Below are 8,559 nucleotides of genomic sequence, written 5' to 3'. Positions count from 1 at the left end.
AAGTACATCCTGCTTAAAGCGTGGTGACCAGAACTGCACAGAGTACTCCCGCTTACTCTGTACATGGCCTCCCTGCTGTTATAACCAATGCCTGGTGATAAAGGCAGGTGTCCCATGTGCCTCCTTAATCTGCCCCACTGTCTTCAGGGACCCGTGGACTTGGAAAGCATTTGTGACTTGTGAAGCGGTGACAGTGACCCGATGTCTGAGCCAGAAGTCTCATCTGTCGGAGCGCCCAAGCACTTTGATTGAAATATCTGTAACAGATCAACCCGAGTGCTTCTGCAAAATACTTCGAACGCTTGGCCCTGGTGCTACATAAATGCAAGTTTTTTTTTCTATCCGGATTGGTGACAGAAACCGCTCGGTTTTAGGGAGACTTTAATGAAATACTGCTTCTTGAGAAAAAGGAGTTTGTTTCAGATTCACAGTGGATTAGTAAAATAACTTTTAGAATTACTGATCGGGATTACAGGTTGAGAAGGAGGGAATTGATCAGTCAGATGTTGGGGGTGGAGTAATTTCGGAGCTAAATGCTTTGCTGTTCACAGCCTTCCGGGCTGTCCAAAACTGGGCGCTCTGAAATAAGGGAGGAGTTGGCTGGTCTGCTGGATAGTTAGCGGCAGGCTCTTCTGGGGTAAGTCGATTTGGACAGCATGTGCTCCAGATTCCAGTGCTTCATGCCAGCTTAACTTTTATTTTAAAGTGAAAACGAACCTCTCATCAGCGGGTGGACTTTCTTAGCTGTTGGAAGGAACAGCAGCGTTTAAAAAAAGAACTCAATAAGTGCCGGCTCCTTATGCCTTCCCTTGCAGTGTCTCACACTGCAACACACGCAGGTCTGCTTTCCACTTCCAGTATTAAGGAGCACTCTGAGGGAACAGTTCCAAGATTGGATCTGCAGTTGGAAATACCTCAGTGTTGCCACCCATTCTGGAAATGATGTTATACAACTCTACTCCGGCAGGGTAGGAGCGAAAAAAAACAACCCCTTTCTCTTTAAACACGGAACTGGCGGTGAACAGATCCGTGGAGTGTATCTGATGTGTTGAGCGTATCTGCACGGGAGCATTCAATATCGGGTTGGCTTCAGCTGTACTGAAGACCGACTGAGTTGGCAGTGCTGTTGTTTAGGGAGTCAACAGACACCCAAGGAATTCACTAGGGAATTCAAGGAAGGGGTGGGGGAGGGGGAGAGAATAACATTTAATTCTAAAAACGACCGCCAGAATGTGGGAGCGAGGACATCGAGACGACCAGAAGTGCTCGATGTGACAGGTCTGAGGAAAGCCTGACAACTGAGAGGGAGGGGGGGAGAGAGAGAGAGGTATGGGAGGAGTCGCACGTGGAACAGAACCACCAGCGGGAGCTGGCACAGCCTGTTCCTGTGTAATTCCAGGCACCTTAGAGACTGGGAGTACAATTAGGAGATATTAGATTTGATATCCGGAAATGCCTTTCCAGTCAGAGAGTCACAACTGCCTTTCTGAAACAGCAGTGAAGGCTAAAACTCTGGAATCTGCCATGGATCAGACCTCTGAATGTTGCAGATTTGAATCCGATACGACCCAGGCTGCCACTTCAGTGCAGTACCTGAGGGCTGCTGTAATTCAGACGAGGTGTCAACTTCGTCCTGTGCCCCAGCCCCCGGGTGGATGTGCAATATCTGATGGTTGTATTTTGTAGAATCGAGGACTGTCCTTATCTCCGCCTATTCTGTTGTCTGTAGAACATCTGATGTGCATATTGACTGCAGTTAGACTGCTGTATTAGTAACTGCTTACATAACAGATTAGATTACTTTGGGTTCTTCTGAAGTTGCGAAAAGTGCTCTATAAATGTAACCGGAAATTGGATTTTTTTTAAAAAAACCTGCGGATGCTGGAAGTCAGAAACCAAAGCTGGAAAAGCTCAGCAGGTCTGGCAGCCCTCTGTGCAGAGAAATCAGAGTTAGCGTTGTCGGTGCAATGACCCTTCCTCAGAACCGGAAATTAGCTGGTGCACTGGGGAGATATTGTGATCTCAGGATGGTTGAAGATGCGCTTAACGCTGTTCTGGAATTATGCCCTTTAAAAAGCGCAACGGAAGGTACAAAGAAACAAGGTGCAAACTTTGTTACACGTCTGGTAGGATTACTGTGCATGGGATTGTTCAGTGTTCCCACCTAGGGCAGTGTTACTGTGCACACTCTGTGAGGTACTGCAAAAGGAATTACTGTACATTCTTTATCGACTTGTTACTCTTTGCTTCAGTCCTTGCCGTCTATAGTCTGAAGTATACAAACGATCTACTAATCACTACATGGGGGGGAAACAAGCCGTTCGGCCCATCGAGTCCACACCAACCCTCAAAACAGCATCCGAGCCAAACCATCCTCCCCTACCTCATACATCTCCTATGGCTAATTAATCTAACCTGTACATCTTTGGCCTGTGGGAGGAAGATCTCTCTCTCTCTCTCTCTCTCCCACCACCCCCACAACCCATCCTCTCTTGATCCCTCTCTCTCTCTTTCAACCTCTCTCACTCTCTCCCACTTCTCCCTAACCACTAATTGTTTGAAGACTTGTCTCCCATCCACAAATAGATTGTGATTCCCGTTGGGATGGGTTTGTGACAGAAACAAACTTGCTGCAAGAAAATCCAGCCCATCTGTGATTCTGGGAATGGGGAGACTGATGTATGAGGAGAGACGGACAAGGTTAGGATTGTTTTCACTGGAGTTCAGACAAATGTAGGGGGATCTTATCGAGACTTATAAAATTCCAACAGGACTAGACAGGGTAGATGCAGGGAGGATGTTCCCGATGGTGGGTGCATCCAGAACCAGAGCTCACAGTTTGAGGATTCAGGGTGAACCATTTGGGACGGAGATGAGGAGATATATCTTCACCCAAAGAGTGGTGGGCCTGTGGAATGCAGTACCACAGGAAGTACTTGATGCCAAAACATTGAATGTATTCAAGAGGCAGCTAGTTAGAGCACTTGGGGCGAATGGGATCAATGGTTATAGGGAGAAAGCAGGATTAATCTATTGAGTTGGACGATCAGCGATGATCGTGATGAATAGCGGAGCAGGATCCAAGGGACGAAGGGCTGAATGGCCTCCTCCTGCTCCTATCTTCTATGTTTCAATGTATCATAATTCAATAATTAACCACTACGTACTTTGTATGATGAACACTAAACTATACATTTTCTTTTTGTCTGTTGTCACAGCCAAAACAGTTAGAGTCATATATCACCACTATTTACCGGTTAAGAAATCCTTGCGCTATCTAGGCCGAAGTTTTGTAAAATCATAGGACTTGAACGTAATCCAAAATAAAATACATGATACAGCTCCATGTCTTCAGAGATACTTTATTTCTCTGAAACATATAAACAGTGACTATTATGTTTCTTAGCGCAGTAATGTGTGTGTGTGCGCGTGTGTGTGATTTTATGTAGTTACTCCTCACTGGGGTAATGTGCTATATCCCGAGTTGTCATTAAAAAAAAGATTTTTTTATAAAGTACGGAGAATTCCCACATTTACCTGAGTTTCAGACCCAGGTTCAAAGAAAATACACTCTAAGTTTCTGCATGTCACAAGAATGACTGTTACAAATACATAAATTCTCATTACAGATTAACAATTTTGAACTGTTGAAAATAACTAGTATTCAAAACTCTAACCGTCTTATAAACAACCACTAAGTGTACACTCTCTTCTCTCTCTCTCTCTCTCTCATTCCAGTGGTTCATCTTCACAGGGTTTACTCAGATGACCAGAACCTCGCTTCTTGACTTTCTGTCTCCTGATACTTTCACTTGTTTACAAGAGGCACAGGGTGACTGGTTCACACATATATGACTTATCCATTAAACGTGACCACCTCCAGCAACTGGAAAGGGGAAATAAACTGGCTATTTTTAGGCTTGAGATATTTTTTACTGCAGAGAAAAAAAACATTCTTTCTCCTCCTGAGTTCCAACAATTTCTGCCCAAACATTGATGCTACCTGGGAACCAATCACATAGTTCTTGACAGGCAGAAGGCCTGTCTCATCAACCATTGGGCAATTGTCCCAGATTAATCAGCTGCTTGTTGTCAGCCAAAGCTCCATTTGTGCACATCCGTGGCTCCAAGTTATGTGCAAACTAAATTTCTACCACTGCTTGAACAGACAGCTGTTTAAACAGCACTTGTCATAAATGTCAGGTTCCTTGCTTTTACAAAGTGCAGTAATTTTTGTTTTAAAACAGTTCTTTTCCCAAAATCAAGATATCCAAAATGAATCCGATGCAGTCTTTATATGTTGCCAAGATGGATTGATGTCAACAGAGGAGGAGCATTGTAGTTTGGTGTTCAAGTGAAGATGAGCATTTATTTACAATATCACGATCTGGGTTTGCAATTGAAAATGTCACAAAGTAGAAATCCTATCTGGACCCTAAACAGCAAGATACTGATGGCTGAGTGGTCCTGTCTCATTCTGTGTTTATTATTAACTCAAGCCAGGATGACTTTTGACAGAATAGCTTCCCAAAGTTGTAGCTAAATTGACACTTGCTGGTGTCCTAGACAAGATTCAGCAATAATTTGATGCAAAATCTGAGTAATTAATTGTTATTAACTTTAATAGCACCTGAGGTCAATTTGTGAATGCAATGTTAAGGTATGGCCCTATTGAAGGAGGGAACAGGGAGAGATGGAGAATCGAGAAAAATGAAGACATGAGAGAATATTGACAAAGTCTCTTGCCAAATGTTAAGGGGCAACTGTGAGAGACTATTTTGGTGAAAGGGTTCAGAGCAAATTTTGTAAATGTGGAAAATTACAGCACAGAGAGTGACCCTTTCAGGAGCAGGGTACAAGCTTTGGGTGAAAGGTGCTGTTCTGAGCATAGAAAATAGGTTGACCATGTTGAGATGGCGAGTGAGAAAGACAGAGCAGTTGTGAGAAACAATTGCAACATTTTTTTTTTAGATTAGATTACTTACAGTGTGGAAACAGGCCCTTCGGCCCAACAAGTCCACACCGACCCGCCGAAGCGCAACCCACCCATACCCCTACTTTACCCCTTTAACCTAACACTACGGGCAATTTAGCATGGCCAATTCACCTAACCCGCACATCTTTGGACTGTGGGAGGAAACCGGAGCACCCGGAGGAAACCCACGCAGACACGGGGAGAATGTGCAAACTCCACACAGTCAGTCGCCTGAGTCGGGAATTGAACCCGGGTCTACAGGCGCTGTGAGGCAGCAGTGCTAACCACTGGGCCACCGTGCCGCCCACCGAAGGCACAATTTAAAAGGCATCTGCTTGGGTATATAAATAGGATGGGACTAGAGGATTATGGGCTAAACCCTGCAAGTGGGACTAGATTAATTTAGGATATCTGGTCAACATGGACGAGTTGGACCGAAGAGCCTGTGCCTGTGCTGTACACCTCTGTGATTCTGAGTGTAATTTATAGATCTTACAATAGTTTTCAGTGTGGCCAGTGAGCAAAGCATGAGGTTGGTGTTAGGGATTCGGGTGTGTGTGGGAATGGGCAGGTTTGAAACGTTTCTGGACAAAACCTTTAGTGAAATGTCAAGTTAGAGTAGTTGAGGTCATGGAGAGTGCTATGGAAGGGGGGGGGGGGGGGGGGAGGGTAGGATCTAATAGACATGTGTGAACACAAAGATAATGTGATTCATGGTTCAATCGTGAATATTAAATCTCTTCTTTATGAGCAGCAGGAAGATCAGACAAAGATGCTTGGAGATAATAATAAAGGTGAGTGAATGACAGATAAGCAGAGTGGGTGGAGATAGAGTGCAAGAAAAAGTTTAAAAAAAGATGAAATACAAACAGGTTGCAGGGCGCAATGGAAATGGTTTCTTGCTTCATTGTGAGCCTATTTTGTAGGGATAACTTTGTGAAGTGGTGGCAGAGGAGGAATCCATTGTAGAGGAGATCATCTTTGGGAAGTTGGGGTATACACAGAGAGGTGCTGTCTGTAGCCATGAACAATTTGCATTATAGCATCATACAGCATGGAAATTGGCCCTTCGGCCCAACTCATCCACACTGACCAGGTATCCTAAGCTGATCTAGTTCCACTTACCTGCATTTTTCCCATATTCCTCCAAACCCTTCCTATTCATTTACTCATCCTGGTAAAAAGTTTTAAAAGTTGTAATTGTACCCACCTCCACAACCTCCTCTAGCAGCTCATTCCCGACACACTCCACTCTCTGTGTCACAGAATTGCCCATCAGGTCCTTTTTGAACCCATGCCCTCTAGTTAGGAAAGAAGAATGACAAGGAACTGTAATGACAATTTAGGGAGTTAGGTAGTAAACTAAAAAACATGACCTCTAGGATAGTAATTTTAAGGTTACAGTACTCCCCATGCTACTGAGGCTAGCGACAGAGGCAAAGAGTATAATTGAACATGTGGCTAAAGCACTGTTGTAGAGGGAGGGCTTCAGATATGTCAATCATTGGGATGCCTTCTAGGGAGGATGAGACCTATACAAGAAGCACCTAATCTTGAGGGGCAAGTGGTAAGTGCCACTTGGGAGGGTTTAAACTAGTGTGGCAGGGCAGTGGGATCTGAACTAGCAGGTCAGTAAGTGTAGAAACTGGGGAAGGGCTTGAACCTAAGGCAAATAAAGCTAAGAGGAGGAGCAGTCAGGGAGAGGTGCAGAGCCCGGCCGAACTGGAGGCTTTGTCTGTATTTATTCAATACATGAAGTATAACAGGTAAGATGATGAGCTTAGAGCCTGGACTAACGTGTGCAATTATGATGATGTTGCTATTAAAGAAACATGCTTGAAAGAAGGATGGGACCGGCAGTTTAATATTCCGGGATTTCAATGTTTTAGATGAGACTGAGGAAGAAGCAAAAGAGGTGGAGAAGTTGCATGACTGGTGATATCACAGCTGTGTAGAGGGAGGACACCCTGGAGGGATCTTGCAATGAGGCATGATGAGTAGAACTCAGGAATTGAAAGTATGCAGTCACCAATGCTGGGATTGTACTATAGACGTTGCAGCTGCCAGATGGGAGATGGAGGTAGAGAAATGTAGTCACCTTCTAGAAAGATATGAAAACAACAGGGTTATTGTGATAGGTGGGTGATGTTAACTTCCCATTTTGTCTGGGACTCCTTTAGTGCCCAGGGTTTGAATAGGGAGCAATTTGTTAGGTGTGTCCAGGAGGGTTTTTTGAAGCAGTTTGTGGATAGTCCAGTGAGGGAGAGGGTTAAACAGACGGGGGCTAACCTGGACCTGGTATTGGGAAATGAGCCCAGCCAGGTGATCAAAGTTTTTGGGAATAGTGACCATAATTCTGTAAGGTTTCAGACATTTATGGATCAGGGCAAGAGTGGACCTTGGACGAAGGTGTTAAATTAGGGGAAGGCTAACTATAACCGGACTAGATGAGAATTGTAAAACGTGGATTGGGAGGAGGGTTTGAGGGTAAATCCACATCTGACATGTGGGAGACTTGTAAGGACCAGTTGATTAGAGTGCAGGGTAGGCATGTTCCTTTGAAAATGAAGGACAGGAATGCCAGGATTCAGGAACTTTGGATGACAGAGGCAAAAAAGCTTAGTCCAAAAAAAGCCTACCTAAGTTCTAGGTAACTAAAAAACAGACAAAGTCCTTGAAAAATATACACAAAGTAGGAAGGAGCTCCACCAGGGAGTTGGGGGGCTAAAATGGGCTATGAAATGTCCTTGGCCAGCAGTATTAAGGAGAATCCCAAGGCATTTATACATTTACTAGGAGAAAACTTTAGCCAGGGCAGAGTAGGCTCATTCTAGGATAATGGAGGGAGGTTATGCATGGAGCCAGAGGAAATGGGTGAGATCATTAATGAGTACTTTGCATCGGTATTCACCAAAAAGAGAGACATGCGGGATGTTGAAATTGGGGAAGGTGTGTGGAAACTCTTTGGCAGGTCAACATAATGAAGAAGGAAGTGTTGGGTGCCTTGAAATGTATTAAGATATGCCAGGATTCTCTGGGCGGCAAGGGAGGAAGTAACTAGAGCCTTGACAGACATATTTGCATCCTCTCTTGCTTCAGGGGAGGTTCCAGAGGACTGGAGAATGGCCAAATTTGTTTGTTGATTAATAAGGGAAGCAGAGATAATCTAGGTAACTACAGGCCGGTGACTTTGACGTCAGTGGTGGGAAACTGTTCAAGAAGAATTGAGAAACAGGATTTATTCACATTTGGAAGTAAATGGACTTGGTGATAGGCAACATGGGTTTTTATGGGGAAGCTCATGTCTCATCAACTTAATTGAGCTTTTCTGAGGAGGTAAGAGGAATGATTAATGAGGAAAGGCAGCAGATGTTGTCTACGTGTACTTCAGTAAGGCATTTGATAAGGGACCGCATGGCAGACTGGTACAGAAGATCGAGTGTCATGGGATCCGGTGTGAGCTGGCTGGATGGGTACAAACTGTCTTGGTCATAGATGACAGAGACTAGTAGTGGAAGGCTGCTTTTCGGAATAGGAGTCAGTAACTAGTGGTGTTCCACAGGGATCAGTGCTGGGAACTTTGG

The 8,559-nt window shown here is 44.4% G+C and overlaps 1 protein-coding gene across 2 annotated transcripts in view; it reads left to right on the top strand.

The window, feature by feature from the left end:
- Positions 1 to 566: 566 nt before the first annotated feature.
- Positions 567 to 8,559, top strand: part of LOC122561068 (monocarboxylate transporter 12-like) — a 51,714-nt gene continuing 43,721 nt past the window's right edge. Inside the window, exon 1 of one of the 2 annotated variants that reach the window (XM_043712433.1) lies at positions 567 to 637. The gene's annotated coding sequence lies outside the window, so the exon portion shown is untranslated. Of the gene's footprint in view, positions 638 to 659; positions 969 to 8,559 lie in introns of those variants that run through there. The other variant, XM_043712435.1, reaches the window with a different exon arrangement.

Source organism: Chiloscyllium plagiosum, chromosome 22, assembly GCF_004010195.1.
Source record: "Chiloscyllium plagiosum isolate BGI_BamShark_2017 chromosome 22, ASM401019v2, whole genome shotgun sequence".
Classification (NCBI taxonomy): domain Eukaryota; kingdom Metazoa; phylum Chordata; class Chondrichthyes; order Orectolobiformes; family Hemiscylliidae; genus Chiloscyllium; species Chiloscyllium plagiosum.
Note: the sequence above shows the minus strand (reverse complement) of the source record. Positions and strands in the feature narration are given on the sequence as shown.